The sequence below is a fragment of the Schistocerca piceifrons genome, chromosome 4 (genome assembly GCF_021461385.2).
Source record: "Schistocerca piceifrons isolate TAMUIC-IGC-003096 chromosome 4, iqSchPice1.1, whole genome shotgun sequence".
Taxonomy (NCBI): Eukaryota; Metazoa; Arthropoda; class Insecta; order Orthoptera; family Acrididae; genus Schistocerca; species Schistocerca piceifrons.
The window spans coordinates 183,179,887-183,199,822 of NC_060141.1; positions in this window are offsets into that span (position 1 = coordinate 183,179,887).

Here is a 19,936-nt window from a genome sequence, read left to right on the forward strand (position 1 = left end):
GATTATACCGACGAGATGTCTGAGCTACTTTTTGGTGTTTTGAGCAGTCCTTCCAGTTCGCTGTGTGTCCTTTCTTCAGCAGAGCGTGCATGTTGCTTTCTCGCCATGTCCGAGTGGGCATTGCGCAGCTATGTGGAGATATGTGAGAAAATAACGGAAATGTTTTCCCAAATTCCATTCAGTTGCAAAGCACTGCTCCTAAAAGAGGTCATGAAGTAACACCAACTTAATTCTGAATCGGAGAAGAAAGCAAATATCAAGATTAACTCCCCCCACCCACCCCCCCACCAGCCGTTTGAGCACAGTTGTGGTCGACACTTCAGACTTAAACTTCTTCAGGTATTACAAATGTTAAGGCATGTCTTGCAATGATTAATTCGTTTATTTCACGCCATATTTCTTTTGATGCATGCAGATTTTTAGAATGTATCTACAAATATCCGTAATGTGATCTAATCTTTAAGCATTTTGAGAATGCCGAGAACAGCATGTTGTGGTAACTGTTATGCCTACACTGTAATTACTACGAGTTGTTTTGTCACCACTCTCTTTGAGATACATACATTTTTAGGCTGCTGTGTAGTGGTCAGGACCGAGAGGATATTGAAAACGTTTATCAAAAGACAATACGTAAACGGGCACTTATAATGCGACGGTTTCTCCTCTTATCATCACACGAAAGATTTTATTTTTTGATGCTGTACGTACATCATCGTCTCTCATTCTACAACGAATATTCGCAGTGACAATTTGTTTTCGAATTTAGTATAATTATTCAAAACATACAAGGTTTGACAACTACGTAATATTCAGCCTGATGGATTGCCACTGCTAGCAATCAGTCAGGTAAAGCCAAGATTAATAAAAGTACAGTCAGACGCTAAACATGTAGAGAATACATCGAAAATAAATAACTTCGCCCTTCAACTTTAACCCCTGGCACAAGATTTACTATTATCTCGATCTACATAATTAATGACATCATTCAAAAGTAGGTCAATAAATTCATAAGATTACAGGAGCTCTGATTAGACAATAAATCTGCTGAATATTATATGAAATACACTCCTGGAAATTGAAATAAGAACACCGTGAATTCATTGTCCCAGGAAGGGGAAACTTTATTGACACATTCCTGGGGTCAGATACATCACATGATCACACTGACAGAACCACAGGCACATAGACACAGGCAACAGAGCATGCACAATGTCGGCACTAGTACAGTGTATATCCACCTTTCGCAGCAATGCAGGCTGCTATTCTCCCATGGAGACGATCGTAGAGATGCTAGATATAGTCCTGTGGAACGGCTTGCCATGCCATTTCCACCTGGCGCCTCAGTTGGACCAGCGTTCGTGCTGGACGTGCAGACCGCGTGAGACGACGCTTCATCCAGTCCCAAACATGCTCAATGGGGGACAGATCCGGAGATCTTGCTGGCCAGGGTAGTTGACTTACACCTTCTAGAGCACGTTGGGTGGCACGGGATACATGCGGACGTGCATTGTCCTGTTGGAACAGCAAGTTCCCTTGCCGGTCTAGGAATGGTAGAACGATGGGTTCGATGACGGTTTGGATGTACCGTGCACTATTCAGTGTCCCCTCGACGATCACCAGTGGTGTACGGCCAGTGTAGGAGATCGCTCCCCACACCATGATGCCGGGTGTTGGCCCTGTGTGCCTCGGTCGTATGCAGTCCTGATTGTGGCGCTCACCTGCACGGCGCCAAACACGCATACGACCATCATTGGCACCAAGGCAGAAGCGACTCTCATCGCTGAAGACGACACGTCTCCATTCGTCCCTCCATTCACGCCTGTCGCGACACCACTGGAGGCGGGCTGCACGATGTTGGGGCGTGAGCGGAAGACGGCCTAACGGTGTGCGGGACCGTAGCCCAGCTTCATGGAGACGGTTGCGAATGGTCCTCGCCGATACCCCAGGAGAAACAGTGTCCCTAATTTGCTGGGAAGTGGCGGTGCGGTCCCCTACGGCACTGCGTAGGATCCTACGGTCTTGGCGTGCATCCGTGCGTCGCTGCGGTCCGGTACCAGGTCGACGGGCACGTGCACCTTCCGCCGACCACTGGCGACAACATCGATGTACTGTGGAGACCTCACGCCCCACGTGTTGAGCAATTCGGCGGTACGTCCACCCGGCCTCCCGCATGCCCACTATACGCCCTCGCTCAAAGTCCGTCAACTGCACATACGGTTCACGTCCACGCTGTCGCGGCATGCTACCAGTGTTAAAGACTGCGATGGAGCTCCGTATGCCACGGCAAACTGACTGACACTGACGGCGGCGGTGCACAAATGCTGCGCAGCTAGCGCCATTCGACGGCCAACACCGCGGTTCCTGGTGTGTCCGCTGTGCCGTGCGTGTGATCATTGCTTGTACAGCCCTCTCGCAGTGTCCGGAGCAAGTATGGTGGGTCTGACACACCGGTGTCAATGTGTTCTTTTTTCCATTTCCAGGAGTGTAGTTCTCGCATAGTCTAAGGTAGAATAGACCTTAGCAATTTAAAGTGTACACGTCGAATACACGTATGCGTGCTAAAATAAGACATTTCACGCATCCTTTCGTACCACTGCAGTTATAAGTGCAGTTCATACAACATACTCCAATCAGACAAGTAGAAAATGTAATGTCAGTTTGAAAAGTAGTGGAAAAATGGAAAAGAAACTTGGAAACGACATTCTGAAATGTTGAAAGTATCAAAGCTTAAAGATGATCGTAAAAGGCTGCTAAGGTGTATCCGTATATTTAATACTAACTTTAACTGTTAATTACCCCAATCGAGTTAAACGTAAATGTGTTGAGCGGAGTCACGGCAGTCATCAAAATGTCTATTAACTTTCTTGCACATGTGTCCATAACGGCCGTAAACATACTAAAGAATCAAATCATTTCGTCACCCTCTGAAATTTACAAATGTTTCAGTTATGTGCTGTTGTCTCACCATTCTAACTTACACAATCAGATTACTTGGTTATTATCAAGAACTTCATAAACCAAAGGTTATAACAACATTGTAATAGCACGAGAACATGGCTGACACAAATATTTCATTATTATTTCATTTATGTATTTTAAAACGTCAGGTCTCTCAAACGCACGCTACATTCGCACGAAGCTCAGATTTGACATTCCAGCCAGCACCATCCTTGGGATTTTTTTGCAAAAACAGACATAATGTCTGATAGGATAGCCACAATCAATGATTTTACAATGTCACTTATAAAATATGCGACGCAGCATGTGGAAGTTGCTATATTTGGACGGGCTACTCCTCTAACCGAAATATCAGATCTGAAGATGGTCCTAGAGGAACCGAAACCGGTCATATGAATATACATTTTGCAATCAAGACGGATTATAACTACCATCCTTGGGAGGCAACCGGCAATTACTACAAACCAGGAGCGACAGCAGAATCTTTTAGATTGCGGCATGAATGCTGACATCACCTTTAAGTTTCTCTGAAACTATTCTGATAACTTCCTGAATATTCCATTTATGAATGAGATTTTCACTCTGCAGCGGAGTGTGCGCTGATATGAAACTTCCTGGCAGATTAAAACTGTGTGCCCGACCGAGACTCGAACTCGGGACCTTTGCCTTTCGCGGGCAAGTGCTCTACCATCTGAGCTACCGAAGCACGACTCACGCCCGGTACTCACAGCTTTACTTCTGCCAGTATCTCGTCTCCTACCTTCCAAACTTTACAGAAGCTCTTCTGCGAACCTTGCAGAACTAGCACTCCTGAAAGAAAGGATATAGCGGAGACATGGCTTAGCCACAGCCTGGGGGATGTTTCCAGAATGAGATTTTCACTCTGCAGCGGAGTGTGCGCTGATATGAAACTTCCTGGCAGATTAAAACTGTGTGCCCGACCGAGACTCGAACTCGGGACCTTTGCCTTTCGCGGGCAAGTGCTCTACCATCTGAGCTACCGAAGCACGACTCACGCCCGGTACTCACAGCTTTACTTCTGCCAGTATCTCGTCTCCTACCTTCCAAACTTTACAGAAGCTCTTCTGCGAACCTAGCAGAACTAGCACTCCTGAAAGAAAGGATATAGCGGAGACATGGCTTAGCCACAGCCTGGGGGATGTTTCCAGAATGAGATTTTCACTCTGCAGCGGAGTGTGCGCTGATATGAAACTTCCTGGCAGATTGAAACTGTGTGCCCGACCGAGACTCGAACTCGGGACCTTTGCCTTTCGCGGGCAAGTGCTCTACCATCTGAGCTACCGAAGCACGACTCACGCCCGGTACTCACAGCTTTACTTCTGCCAGTATCTCGTCTCCTACCTTCCAAACTTTACAGAAGCTCTTCTGCGAACCTTCGCAGAAGAGCTTCTGTAAAGTTTGGAAGGTAGGAGACGAGATACTGGCAGAAGTAAAGCTGTGAGTACCGGGCGTGAGTCGTGCTTCGGTAGCTCAGATGGTAGAGCACTTGCCCGCGAAAGGCAAAGGTCCCGAGTTCGAGTCTCGGTCGGGCACACAGTTTTAATCTGCCAGGAAGTTTCATTCCATTTATGCTTTCATAAGTTTATTTTTTAGCTAACAGACGATAAAAAATTTTATATTATGCATTATATTTATTATTGTGTAATAATTGGAAGTCTTACAGCTTAAAACATTAACTAATTGCAAAACTTACTATTGTCATTTTGACAGAGTTATCCCAGAAAAGTTGGCAAGATATTTTGTGAAAGCCTTTCAGTGCACCATACATGACGAAAATCTAAAGGAAACTGTTTCGTACATAGTTTGATGTAGTCAGTGCGTACACAACTTTCCCACTAGAGTGCGTCCCGCTAAGCACAACAACACAGCGCAGGCGCAGCGCTCGTCCATCTCCGCACTACGAGATGGCGCTGCCTTAGAGACGGACCAAATTCTCCTTCTGCCGATCTGTGTATTAATATGTAACGCAGCCAATGAGATTGCAGCTAACGTAGAACCTTTTCTCCTCACGGATTACACTCACACAGTGGTACCTGAATGTGTGAGGTATTATAACGAGTGTACACACCTCTGATTAGTCAGTCTGCATTTCTCTGCACCAGTCTGTACCAGTCTGCATTAGTCTGTAGTCAAGTTTCAGTCTGCGCCTAATAAGATTACCATATTCCTGTACATAACCATGAAGATAAATGAATAGACACTTTGTCAAGTATCAGAGATATGTGTGAATAAGATTAACATACCAAGACCAAAGGAACTTCAGATTGTCAGTTGTAAACAGCATCAAGAATCAAGTTACATAATGTCTATGATTTTTATTATTTCAATAAATGTGTGTGAAAAGTAATCAAGTTCTGTTTAAAGTTGGTCACCGCCAATCTGCTACTCTAAGCGTGCAAGTGGCATTTCTATCGTCTGACCTAACGGCAGAAGATAAACACGCCACGATAAGACCACGAGACATATTGCTGACACTCACCTACTTCGTTAGAGCGACAATTCAAATAATCTGATGGTGTGGGTACCAAAGGTCTTACAGTACACACACCACAGAAACCTAGAAGCCCGCCTTCTGACACAGTATGTAGTGCAGTGCAGAGTAGCACAGTTCTGCAATCATTATTGACATGATCGTCCGGAAACGAACATGTAGCTACATTTTATTGAGAGCATTGACAGAAGGATTCAGCGTAACGAACGATTAATATGCAAACTCACTACCACCAGAATTTCTACGGAATGAAAGTAAATAGGTTATAACACGACTTCTGTTTTGGTGAGCACAGACTCTGATGTGCACAACGTACTGTTCAAAGTAACTTCGCATGAAGTGTCACTACCAAGTAACAAAGCTCGATGAGACATGGACCATACATAGAAAGGACTGCTACAATACAGCACACAAGGAATTAAATACGCAATGAGACGAAAGGAATGACATATTCAAAGACAATAATTACACTGAAGTTACGCGGTTCATAGTAGTTCTCTGGACATTAGAAACTGCGGGACATGGTTCTTAAAAGGGTGTGTGATGACCACATACAGCAGTGCAAGCTCTGCAACTTGCTCCCACGCGGACCACTAGGTTGCGGAGATGTGGCAGAGCGTTCCATTCCTTCACCAGCTCTGTTGACAACTGCTGGAGGGTCATTGGTACATGTGGACGTACTACAGTATGTCTCATGAACGCATTCCACAGCACTCGATGGGATTTAAGCCGGGCGAATGGCGGTTCGACAGTGGACTGTTGCCCATAATAATTAAGTCAGGCCCGGGTGCACCGCTGAGAATATCGCCATAGGGAAGGAGTACAGTGTGACAATAACGTTAACCTTTGAGCGTAGTATATAAAACGGTTTGGATGTCAGTATGCCTATGCAACATTAAGCCTGCCCACACCATAACATCTGGACAACCAAAACGATCGTCTTCTGTTATGCTGGACGTACCCTCGTATGACGAAAGGTGGGAAACGCAATACGTCCAGGAACATTGTCGAACACGATCGTTGTGTCGGTCCAGATGTTAAAGTGTGGAGAGACATAAGGATGGATGGGGCTACTGATCTCCAGATCTTCGAAAGTGGTACGCTCACTGGTAGAAATTATTGTGTCACTGTACTCCTTCCCTCACGTGCGTGTTTTCAGGGATGCATTCGGCCCTGACTTCAGTTTTATGAATGACCAAGTGCGACCGCATCGAATAGCCCAGGTGGAGGAGCTGTTGAAGGAGAGGGTGGATCGGAGCATATGCTGGCCCGCCCGTTCCCTCCACTTAAAAACCACCAAGCACGTGTGGGCTGCAGTGAGGAAATGTAATGTATCGCGTCCACACCCACCACCGACGATCCTCCGCGCTGGAGGAAGAATGGAATACCCTACCACAATAACTCCTTACCAACCTTGTGTCCAGCACAGGAGCACGAGTATTATGTAGCATTGCCATCCGTGGTGGTCACACATCCTATTAAGAAAGCCGTCCCAACGACTGCAGTGTCCAAGGCACCCTCCTGAATCGCGTTGGCTTCAGTGTAATTATGTTTTTGAATAAATGTATCATACCTATTCGTATTTCTTTCAGTTATCTTCTGTACTATATCGTAATAGTTCTATGTCTAGTCCAAGTTTCATCGTGCTATGTCACTTTGCAGCGACACATCATACGAAATTTACTTTCGTCTTTATGTTTCCCATCCCATTGTAGAATAAAACCTATAAGTGTTATTTACTTCGAATGTTCTGTGTTATGATAAGAAAGTCGATTGTGGGGTACTAGAAATTCACAGCTAATTACATATATGATTTGTAACGACGAACTATGTCTCATTTATTGTTTGTAGTAATAAACCGTCGGGAATTTCTAACTTCATTTCTGTGAGCTCATTCTACCATCTGATTATCTTTTCCAGAACAAGCTCGTTTTCATTCCTGAAAAATTGTAGACTTCCGCAACTAACCATCTCGATGCCAACAACTTTGAATAGTGTAGTGGACAGTGTAACAACACCAACGCTATACTATTGTACATATAATAATTTTTTCTTCTGATTTTCGATAAATTAGTGTAATCGATGTTCAGATTTCATTTCTTTTTTGTTTCATGCCATTATGTTAAAGAAAGTGTAAACAATTTTCGATGTGAATATTAATGTTTATGTCAAATTTCAAGCAATATTGTAATAGAATTGGAGTGTAAGAAACGTTGAAACTATTGTAAGATGGATGGCAGGCGAGCGCGGGAAAATGCACACGGGCGCTGCACGGCATAGCGGGCTCAGCAGTAGTAGTAGTCGGAATTGGGCATCGGTCTGGGAAACACGTTCTGAATCGAGGAAGATCTCCTGGAAAACGTGATTTCGTTAAGCCTCGGATGTGCCGTTTCCGACGCCTATACAGCATGGCAATATTCCATAGGCACTAAACGGAATAGTATTGCGACGCTAAGAAGAAGCAAAGTGCCGATACGTCAAGAGCCATTGCTGTGATTGTATGTGTGCTCTGTGCCTCGCCATCTCGCCGCCCGCCAACTGCCACATCGATACAAACAGGTTGAAACTTTTAGTACTGTATTCGTGTGGACCAGTGTTACTTTTGTTCCATACTGTTCAATAACAACTTAAATTTTACAAGAACTGTCCTATCAGTTAATTATCCTCACAACTAACCTAGACAGGGTCCTTTCCACATGTTGTGCAATCCGAGTGTCCCGAAATGAAGATTTAAAGTTTATGTTAATAATAATTACCTGTAGACCTATCTATGTTAAAATGATGTTTAAAGAACTTTGTTGTTAATGAATATATCGGTAAACAACAAAGGTCTGACAAAGTTGGAAGATAATGTTGAAATTGGTTTAGTAATGAAATTTAATTAATTTGAGACAAAAATAATGGTAGTTAAATGAGCAGGAAATAAGACAAAAAGAGTAGTAACTCATATATTGGAAATCTTGAATGCTTAATGATTTCAATAATCAAAATTTTCAATACAGTGATCATAACAGTTTCAGGGTCCCCCCCCCCCCTATTTCTTTTCTATACATTTGAATTCTGAAGTGTTCTAAACTGATTTGACCAGCAAAGTTAAAGTCAATATAAAACCAAAATTTATCAGTGTTTTACCTTTTTCAAAATTGACATTGTATGTGTGTTTCGGAAGTGCTATTTCTAGGGTAACCTATGCCCGATTTTAATCAGATCAATAGACAGTACGAAGTTTGTAGTAAACATTATAGTGCTTTGTTGTGTATTTATGGCTTGTCCATGTTAGTACAGAAAGTGAAATTATTGGTTCAGTAGATTTTCTGGTTCTAAAATTTACCATATTATGCAGTGTTATTACGGGTTGTTTTGTATGAACTTATATCAACTTGTACAGGGAAGAAACTCAGTTAATGCCTAATTAGGCTGGCGACCGTATTATTAACAATTGGTAGCATCTGCTGTGTTGTTTCTTGTCCGTCCTAACGTGTAGTTGCACTTCAGACTTGCTTGACGTATCATTGTTGTCACTGAGTGGGTGTAAGTCTGATTTTGTCTCTATTCAGGTACACGCGGTCAACATATATACCAAAATCCTTTCTTATAAGGTGAAGCCCGTCAACTTACCATAGTACAGGCTTTAAAGAGTATCGTGCGCCCGAGCGTAGTGTTACAATAGATGTTCGATAAACTGTATAATGTGCAATCTAACACATGGTGTAATGACACAGCCCCATCAGCAACACGATGTAACTGAATCATGAAGTGTAGTGATTTTAACGGTGGTGAAGCAAAATTAAACTTTAAATTCTTAACTAAACAAAACTATCCACAAACGTAAGTCAGCGCAATTTTATTTTAATTTTTGGAGCCTACAGTATTATGTAACCTTCATTTAAGAAGACAGTACTGTTATGAATATCATTTGTCGATTACTGTGCTTTTGCAGTGGAACTATCAATCAGTGTTGGTGGAACGAAATCAGTTAACTGCTCTACATATTTCTTCTTTGCTTTGCTTAAATAACTGCCATTGCAAAGACTAATAACAAGCCACAGCAGACTTTAAGAGCGCTATTTGAGTTATATTGTTTATTGTGTATAATACTTTTAACCAAAATATTTGATCATATGAACACCGTCTGCAAGGGGCTTAAATGTGACTTACAGGGAATCAATGCAGATGAAGAATTAAGGAACATTTTAACGCGACCACTATCTAGTGTTAAAGCTTCATCTTCAGGTGCCACCAAATAATTACAGAAACGTGAATGTGTGGCCGTTGAGCTAGTCGGTCGTAGGAAAATCTCATCTACGCCAAAAAACGCATGGGAGCGTATGACCGCCAACCTGGGGGCCTGTATCGACAGAACGATACAGACTTCGTTCGAATGCGTTTGTTTGACATACACAAAAGAGCAGACAAAAATAAGCTTCTGAGTAAAAAAATTGAAACTCCTCGTCAGTTAAATTATGAGAATAGCAATCTTGTGCACGTTTGTTTAAATGGCCTTCATGTGGTTGCTTGTGGGAAAATGTTGACTTTGATGTTGGACAATTGAACACGTCTGTATTGATCTGCAAATCCATTAGTACATTAGATTGCTTCTGTGATAACGATTAATTTTCAATGAAATTCGCTTCTGGCAATTAGAACTGCAACACCAGGAAAGACAGTAAATAACGGAAATTATACTTATTGTGCATATTAGTGAGTCAAAGTGCGCCACTGCTTTTCCTGTCAGAACGTGAAGGCAAATCTCAGGAACTACTAAAGGGATTTTGACAGTTTTCAGTGATCCATTAGGAAAGTTGGTGCATATAATAATGAGTACCTAATGTATCTATTGTTGCCTGTTCCACATTTAACTGGCGTTTGGAATGGCATCTCGTCGCAGTGGTGTGAGGTACGAGCTGTTCAGCTACCGAGGAGGCAGTGAAGTAAATAGCAGCTGTAGTTCCAGAGAGCAACGAAGCTTGCTCGATATCTATACATATTTATACGTATTACAGATTAAAGTCCCTTGTCGCGTTTTTATGTCTACATGTGAAGGATAATCTCAGGAACTAGTGGGTGGTTATAATTAAACTGAATGTATTCGGAGTGCTGTGGGTTGTATACATCGCATGACGTGAAACATTGCAGGTATTTACTTTCGTTGGTGCGCTTTTGGAGTGTGCTGAAAAAACAATAGTTTCACTTTCTGCCACTAGGTGAAAATTAGCGCTATAAACAGTCGCAAAAATTAAAATTTTCCTTTTTTGTCGTCAGTATGCTGTGTGTCGCTTGGTGATACTTGTAATTTCTTTTGTAAAGTGACGGTTAGTGTAAAGGGTTAAGAAGGTTGAAGCTTTCCGTACGAAACGCAGTGGCTGTTGAGAAGGATGACCATTCTCTCCTGAAAAAGATGTCTGAAGTAATAGCTCAGCTATATTGCGGGAATATTGCCGACAGAATAGTGGCGACGCGGCCCCCTGTCAATAAATGTGCTACAGAATATGATCAAGAAATTTGGAAAAAACAGGTGAATTGGGTAGCGCCGAAGGGAGAGGAAGGTGGCCCATTGCCGTGAAAGTATATGATGAAGTTGTAGCTGCAGCCGCCGTGCATTACAAACCTAAAATTCTGCAGCCAGTGCTCGAGCTGTGTCACAGGAATTGTCTCTCCCCTGGTCAACAGTGCGAAACATTTTTCGACCCGTTTTACGCTGGTAACACTATAAGGTTCAGAATGTGCACAGAAGCATGGCAATGGCTGACACGGTGGCCGAGTAATACTGTTTGGCGCGACGAGGCACATTGTACCCTGCACGGTGCCGTGAATACACAGAATTGTTGAATATGAGGTTCTGTTTCATCATATACTGTGCAGGAACATCTACTGCACTCACCTTACGTGACTGTGTGAGGTGATTTCACAAACTGCTTCATTCTCGACCCGTTTTTCTTCGCGGAGGTGACACCACGTGGGCTTGCTAGGTGTACCGCGACATATGCATGTCATAAAGACCTCTGTGTGCAACACCTGATTCCAGCTTTCTATGAACTCAACTGTGTACTCACCACTATTTTCATGCAAGATGGGGCGACATCACGTGTCGCTTGCTAGGTGACATAACGACCGCAACGTCTTTAGGCAGTTTCAAGATGTCCAGCCTTCCACATCCTCCGATCTGAATCCACGTACTTCTGGTTGAGGGGATATCTGAAAGAGGGTGTCTGCCGGTGATGTACATGGACTCGTCCTGATCTTGAAAACAGCTCACGTCGACATATGGCTCTTATTACACCAGATGTTTTGAAAGCAACTGCCGACCATCCCGTATTCCCCATTCAGCGTGTTGCCGACTCAGGAGACCATACAGCATATGTAAATTGTGCCTTATCCTAATACACGTGCAACATCCCATTTCCTGCACCCACATCACATATTGGCTGCTTACGGAGTCATATTTTCACCTCGTTGCAGAAAATGCAACATTTACTTTTTCAGCATATTCAGCGAATGCACCGATTAATGAACATACATACGATGTTTCACTGTCCTGAGATGTACACAGCTTACAGTGCAGCACTCTGAACACAGTTTAATTATAACAACTCGATATAGGTATTTTGATGCTGGTTTTTGCTAATAGATATGTTGAATCAAAAGTCAGGTTTGTGTGTATGATTTATTACTACTATACCAGGTAAGTTTTTCTGGTGAAAATATTAAGTGCTACACTTGCAGAGATTTGGCGCATCACAATTAGAGAATGACTGAAAGAAGACATGACTTTTCGGAGGCTTTGGGGGGTTTAGACTGTGGGAATTTTTAGTAATGCGAGCTGCATCCATTGCCACCAACTATGACCGTAATGCATCTGGGCATCAGTCGAACTGAAACTGGATGACAGATACGTGTGTGGCACTCCATGCTGTTTCACCTCTAGGCCAGTGTCCATCAGTCGTAGTGGCTGCTGAATGGACGTGCGCAGTCTCTCAGCGACCCATTACCATACGTAATGCAGTGCATGTCAAACGTGGAGAGCATGCTGGCAACAGTCGAACACCCTCGATATCGTCGTATCGAGGCAGGTCAGGACAGCACGTGCAGCATGTGTTCAAGTGTTACCTCGTCGAAAAAGTCACAGAGGCCTCGAGTTACCTTGAGTGATATACGCTTTTCCTTCGTCGGCATTCTCTAGGTGTAAACACCAGGGCAATACGTCTAGTCTGTGAGTCTCTGTCAAGAGCATTACTTTATTTTCTCGTGAAAATGAAAATACGTACTAGGTGTACAAATAAGAGCTCTCTAAGTGAAATAGTGACTGAGAAGGCCGCGTGCCGAACCGCGGATTGGGGGCGGGATTGGTGCTCGGTTCCTGTATGAGCTGAAAACGTGGGGTACAGTGCTCTTGATTTAGCCCGGACCAGGGGCCATTTGTATAGGCATTCGAACATCTGTCTTACTACAGCTGTGTCAAGTACTACAGGTAAGTTACAGTACATTATCCAAGGTTTGAATGACGAATCGGAGCTGACACCCGGGCCGACTGTACGAGTCGATTAATTCCTTTTGCGAAAGATGTTAATCTGGTTGAAATTAGTTCTAATAGTGGAACCATTTTTATGTGCACCGTATCCCATTTCTTGGGAGATATTTGAAGCACCTTACTCCTACGCTCTAAACCCGTACGAATCAATCCACACTTAGCACCAATGTTTATAAATGGATCAAGCGAAACTGTGTGGCATCTATATTTTCTGTAGTCATACGTAGTTCAACAGCTTTGTGTTTCTCCGTTAGCTATCACTGCTCTGCAGTTTTGTACTTCATCGAAATTTCGTGCGTTTTCCCTTTTGCTTGCTCTTTTTAATGAATTTTTTATTTTCTCCTTTCATCAATTAATTAATTTCTCATGCGTTACCCAAGAATCTTGCTGCCTTAACTATTTTATATAACACAGTTAACCATTAATCTTTCATTGTATTTCAATATACTGAAGTCCTTTATCTGTCAAAATGAAGCAAACTGCAGTTTCGCATTTAATGCTAATTATGTGGGACAAGACTTTTTTTTTATAAACTAAAAGCATTACGTTATCTGCAGTTTTTGTTCTGAAACATCTATATTAGTAAAGAAATTAAGTTTAAATGAAATGGTCGTATGGCCTTGTTGGTCGGGAGGTCCCATTACGTTCAAAATGGCTCTGAGCACTATGGGACGTAGCTTCTGAGGTCATCAGTCCCTTAGAACTTAGAACTACTTAAACCTAACTAACGTAAGGACATCACACATATCCATGCCCGAGGCAGGATTCGAACCTGCGACCGTAGTGGTCACGTAGTTCCAGGCTGTAACGCCTAGAACCGCTCGGCCACCCCGGCCGGCGGTCCCATTAGGGTTCGGCCGCCAAGTGCAAGTCTTATTTCATTCGGCGCCAGATTGGGCGACTTGCGGCTAATGATAAAAATGAAATTTGATGACAACAACACAACACCCAGTAGCCGAGCGGAGAAAATCTCCAACTCGGCCGGGAACCCAATCCGGGCCCAGTGCATGGGAGGCAAGCACGTTACAACCCAGCTAAGCAAGTGGACAGAAATTAAGTTGCACTTCCAGAATAGCACCACAGTGAAGCAATCAACGTAAGCTACCTGAAATAGCAATGTTTCTAATAGTCAAAGTGTGAGACCATGTGTTCAAAAAATGGCTCTGAGCACTATGGGACTCAACTGCTGAGGTCATTAGTCCCCTAGAACTTAGAACTAGTTAAACCTAACTAACCTAAGGACAACACAAACATCCATGCCCGAGGCAGGATTCGAACCTGCGATCGTAGCGGTCTTGCGGTTCCAGACTGCAGCGCCTTTAACCGCACGGCCACTTCGGCCGGCTGAGACCATGTGTGTTCATATTAATTGTTCTGAGAACACAAGAATGTACTATTTTATGAGGCAGATTCGCTGCGTCGTAGTAATACACTAAAGTAGTAGAATTTTAAAAATATGTCATTTCCAGTTAGCAATTATTTATTATTTACAGAATTATCTGGACTTTTCCGCTTCCAGCTATACTGTCACCTTACAACCATAGCACAAGAGAAAACAAAGTTAGTTGTAGTAGGGTCAGTTTGTTGAAAAGTTCACATTTGTTACGTTAGTGGCCGAGAGCATCAGTGAGTTCATTATTTTCAACTATAAACCTTATTTTGGTCAGTGTTCACATACGCTGTTTTGTCTGTTCATTTATTATCAAAGACCCATTGGTCAACTAATATTTATGCACTAATAATAACTAGACAGTGGAAACTGATATACCTAAAGTTTGGTGTGCGTTGACTGCAACAAATTTTATATTTAAGCTTCCACATTGAGGTCGCTCCTTGCCTACCGTTTGAGTCGTCGCACTTTGCCTACCGTTTTACCGCTTGGCTGCAAACCGAAGTGTTTACGACCTACAGTTATGAGGTAAATTTGGCACGGTTCGACGAACCCTGTTTTTTGAATCTAACATCAAGGAGTATTTTCCTGTTCCCTGTGAATATTTTGTGTCTGTCATAAACGGTCCAGAATTGTTTGCGCTGAAATAAACGGAAGGAGGTGTTTGACGCTTCACTGAGAGTGAGAGCACGGCCCTCTGTAAAGTTAACAGACGGGCCACTTTACTGATGCAAAGTGCACGGAGAGAGACAGAGTGGGCGAGGAGTCCTCGGCGCACACAGAGGACAGAGAGGAGTGCATCGCTGGCAGTAAACAAGAGGGGCCGAATAATTTTTCGCTGCGGGGCGAGTGGAGTTGGGGGCGAGGGAGGTGCCGGGGCCAGCGTGCACGCCTGGGGGCGGCGTCCGTCCGCCCTCTGCGCCGCCGCCGCCCCCGCCGCCCCCAGCCCCGCTTGTAATTAAGAGGCAGCCACAGCCCGGGGAACTCCCGCACGCTACCGCTGCTGACAAGTGCGCAACGCAGCGCGCCGGCAATTTGCATGCCGCCCACCCCAGCCAACAGCGGGGGTTCGCGCGCGCCCTCCCACGCTGGGAATGCAATATTGCCACTCTCTCCGTCGTTCTGCATGCAAACGTATAGAGAGCGTATGACTGTGCTCATCGTTAGTACTGCGAAGAGACAACCTGGGCTAAGAAATTTTAGTCCCCTTGTAGTTAAACTTCCATTTAAGTAGATGCGTGATTCATGTTTAGCGGCTTGAGTTTAGGAGCACCCGCAGATCACTGTTGAGCTACAGTTACCTGCTGTGTTGCCTGATTTATGGTTACATGCGGAGCCTGCCGACTGATTCAACGCTGCCAACATGGCCACACTACCACATAAATCTAGCTATCACATAATTGTATTCGAGCTTCATCAGCTATTAGACAATGTGCACAACTCTCTGAACTATCCACGGAGAATTTCCGTACTAACGATTTTGTTGCGGATGTTCCATAAATCTCGCTTTCTTCCCCTCACACCACCACACTCTCTATATTTTTCATTTTCCTACCATGCGCTGCAAGAACGACTGGCGGTAAGGTTCTGCACAAAAATTACATTTCCTACCCATGCGTATTTAACGAGATGTACGTCGCAGTAAATAATATATTTCTTAATTTTTCTTTGAACGGGTGTCTATGAACGTTTCACAGCAAGTCTCTCCTTAATGTGTTACATCATCTTCTAATGGTGAGACAGATTTCTATACCAGGTTTTAAACCACAATACATAATCAGGCTCATATATTGAATCAGGCAGTATTTGGTTACGAACTGAAGGCTAAAACTGAAGTAGTTACAGAAAGGTACGAAATTAAGGTGATGGAAACTTGATAAATAGAAATAATCACTACTTGTTGAGGGTTTCAGAGGGAGTCTGAGGCAACAATCGACTGAATCGAGGGAAAGGAATACAATAAAGGACGAATTGTTAGCTGCGGGACATGAAATAGAGAAGTCAGGAGAAGATGAAATAGGTAAAAAGTCAAGGTGCAGACGAAAACAGGGAAAATTAGGTACAGTTATGGACCTGCATGTTTAATTACACTCGAAAGTTATGATACGTAATCGAATTTCCAGCGGTCAACGAAAATCAAGGTATCTTAATTAAGATGGACACTTCATAGGTCCTAATCTATGAAATACGTTTTAGCATATTGCGTTTACAATGGGCTACAGACTGCTAAAATCTCCTTAATTTTATATGCTGTATACTAGTGATACTAGTGGCATTAGTACTACAGTGTTAGCAGGATTTCTGTATGGTCTGACGACAAAACGAATGCAGTTCCTGGTCCTTGACGACTGTCCGTTTACACTAACTAAAAGAGTATTTATTAAAAATTTGTGCTATGTTAAGACCTAATCCGATACAAAGTTATATCTCTAATGAATACGCAGGCAAGCTAGTAAAACATTTTACTGCCTAACCTATTCAGTGGAGCCTGGTGACTCGGCCCAGGTGTAGGAGTATCAGAAGATACTTTCTTTCAATAACGTATTTTAATCGCTAGAATGACGAAGTACTCAGTGATTATTAGTTCCCAGAGTGATGAGTGACTGGATGTAAACCAACTACTGCAGGCACAGAAATGGACGCTCCGATGATGCACGGCTGCTACCGAATGCATAAATGGCATGTTATGTTAGGAAATTTTGGTGATAAATTCAGAAAACATGTAAACGGCATGATAAGAGAACTGAAGGAAGGTTATGTGGTCCGCAGCATTCTGATTGTTAGAATATTCTCCTAAAGGACTAAGGTGTATCACCAACAATCACGTGCTATACGTTATGGGTATTGAAATCAAAGTCGAGTTACGACGAACACGGTTAAGTCATGACGATTGTAGTGAGAAGAAGAAAAAAATGAAGAAAATGAGTGTAACCCCTTCTTATAGTGTTATTTACGTCTTTCGAAGTGAATTGTTCTTTACTGTTTCCAACCAAACAGTTTTTTTTCCTATTGTTACTGATGATGACCTAAACACCACAGTGAAGTAAAGAAACTGCCTGGCAGTATAATTTTTATTTTATTGCAATGGAAAGGAACACTGGTAACTATAGAGCTATAAGTGACTATAGAGATATAAGTGACGGAAGATCCTTCCATTCTGGAAAAAGGATTTCCTGGGATAGACAAAACAAGCCCGAGGGAAGTTAGAGCTGAGTCGAAAGATTCTTTCAAGAAGAATTTTCTCTCACCCAAATAACGTTCTGAACACGGATTCGATGCTGAACACGGATTCGATGCTGAACACGGATTCGAAGCCCTCCTTAGTTCTTAGCCTCGCAGACTGAGTCATTCATATGCGATTCCACGATTCACAATCCCAGACTAGTCAACAATTTTCTAGGATACCCTTTGTTAAACTACACTCCTGGATAATTGGCAACTGTAAACAAAAGACTAGCCATAGTCTTTAATCAGTCTCACAGCAGCGTACACTTCGACGTACTTTGAAAGATTCATTGTGTAAAGTTTGTGAAATGGCATCTTTAGAATACGGCGAGGAACAGATGGAAGAAAAAGAAAAAAGAAACCATAAAACCAGGAAAAATTCCAGTCGAAAACTTAACTAGAAGACGGATGTTATTGCCAACTTATAATGGATATTTTAAACGGGACATTGAGGGGGGTAGAGGTGGTCAGTGTGGCAGAGCTAAGATTATATTATGCAGTGCAGATTAGGAAGCACATTTCTCATTGATGCGCAGAGGTGAAACGATTAACATGGAATACTAAAACTGACCCACTTTGATAATAATGCAAACGAAAAATGTAAACACACACAGAGGTTTCAGTTTAGTTACCGAGGAAACATCGCGATATTCGCTTACGATGGTTCAAATAAATTTCGTAAAATCATATGCGAACTCACAAATTACTGCTCAGTATTCTGCGCGATGATTTAACTTTTCCATTGTTATGCGGTTTTTCTGTAGACAAGGAACTGTCTATAACGCATTAACTCCCTAACAACTCTTTTTCCTTTCATTTTTTATCTCCTGATGATTATTTCTAGAAACTGTGCTTAATGAGTCGTTTGCAGGCAACCTTACCACGAGCAACTCCCTTAAGAGGCTGATCACCGTGGCGAAGCGTCCCCAGCGACGACGGTGCGTTCAGCCGCCGCTAACTTCCCCACACGGCTGGGCGAAATGCATCACGCCGGTGGCGCGCGTCAGATATCCGCTGCTGCGCGATGATCCACTCGCCGTGTCACACTGACTGCGAGAGGCAGTCACATTAACGCCCTGCAGCTGTAATTAATATTTCGTGGTGCAGGATCCCATAGCCACTGTAATTATTCCGTCCAATTAATCGCCCACTCTAATTGATTAATTAATTAACGTCGCTAACAGTGATTCCGGACGGGCGCTTGGCTTCCGCTCTCAGACAAACATCCATACATATATCAGGTAACCACCGGATAAGCCAGACAACTATATTTCGTGGCATATTGCAAAGGTACCTTTTATTGTTATACAAAGCTGCACTCGTTCTTACGGCGTCTTGTTTTTTAAATTCGTTTAAACATCACAATATCCCAGAGTTAAAATCGAGGCCGGGACATATTTCCAAACACTGAAGGAGACTATTCCAAAATCGTTTGTATGGAACAACCTAACGTTGATCGATTCTCGTTGATGTTGCAGACAGTTTTGTGCTGAACGACGTAAAAAGGTGGACTCGGCATTTACGTAAGAAATGAGATAGTTCATTTAATGTTTGGTAAGTGTATCCAGGGTATTAAATGCACTTGACAAGTTACGTGGTTTGCTATTTTTGTAACATTAACAACAAATGATAAATTATTTATGTCTGTAGTGTATTCTAGATTTACATATTCGTTTATTCCAGTATTTAAACTTGTTTGTTGGAGCTCCTTGACGAAATGTATAGGAATTGTATCTAATGTGCCGAGCGTAAAATAACTTTCGTACTCATATTTACAGAGTTATTAGAGAAGATACAAAGAAACAATTTCTCATGTGACACCACAAATGTCACAGGTGCGCCGTTTACCGGCAGGCGCCGTTCAGGGGTTGTTCGCTGGATTTCCCTTAAAACAACGTCCACAGTTGTTATGACTTTCCGTATGGACGACAATGGAAACTGATATGCAACACAATTACATCTTGCTCCTAGGAAGGGTAAGTTTTCATTTCTGGCAGTTGTGCCCAAGTTCGTGAATAAAAAATACGTTATGACTGTTTCCTTGTCTTGCGTTTACACATAAGTTTCTAACGACATAGGTTCTTGATGGCTGATTATACTCTGACCGAGTTAGCTGACATGCGTCTAACTTATGGGGAGACACGATGCAAAAATCCGAGGACATGGCGCCTGTGTGCAGCACGATTTTCAGATAGTTCGTCATCAAATCATGTCATGCTTCAAAGACTTGATGGCCATCTTCAGCAAACAGGATCCCTTAGACTGGAACGGTGGAAAACCGGTCGATCTCGCAGTGTGTGAACTGAGGAATCTGTGTTACAGT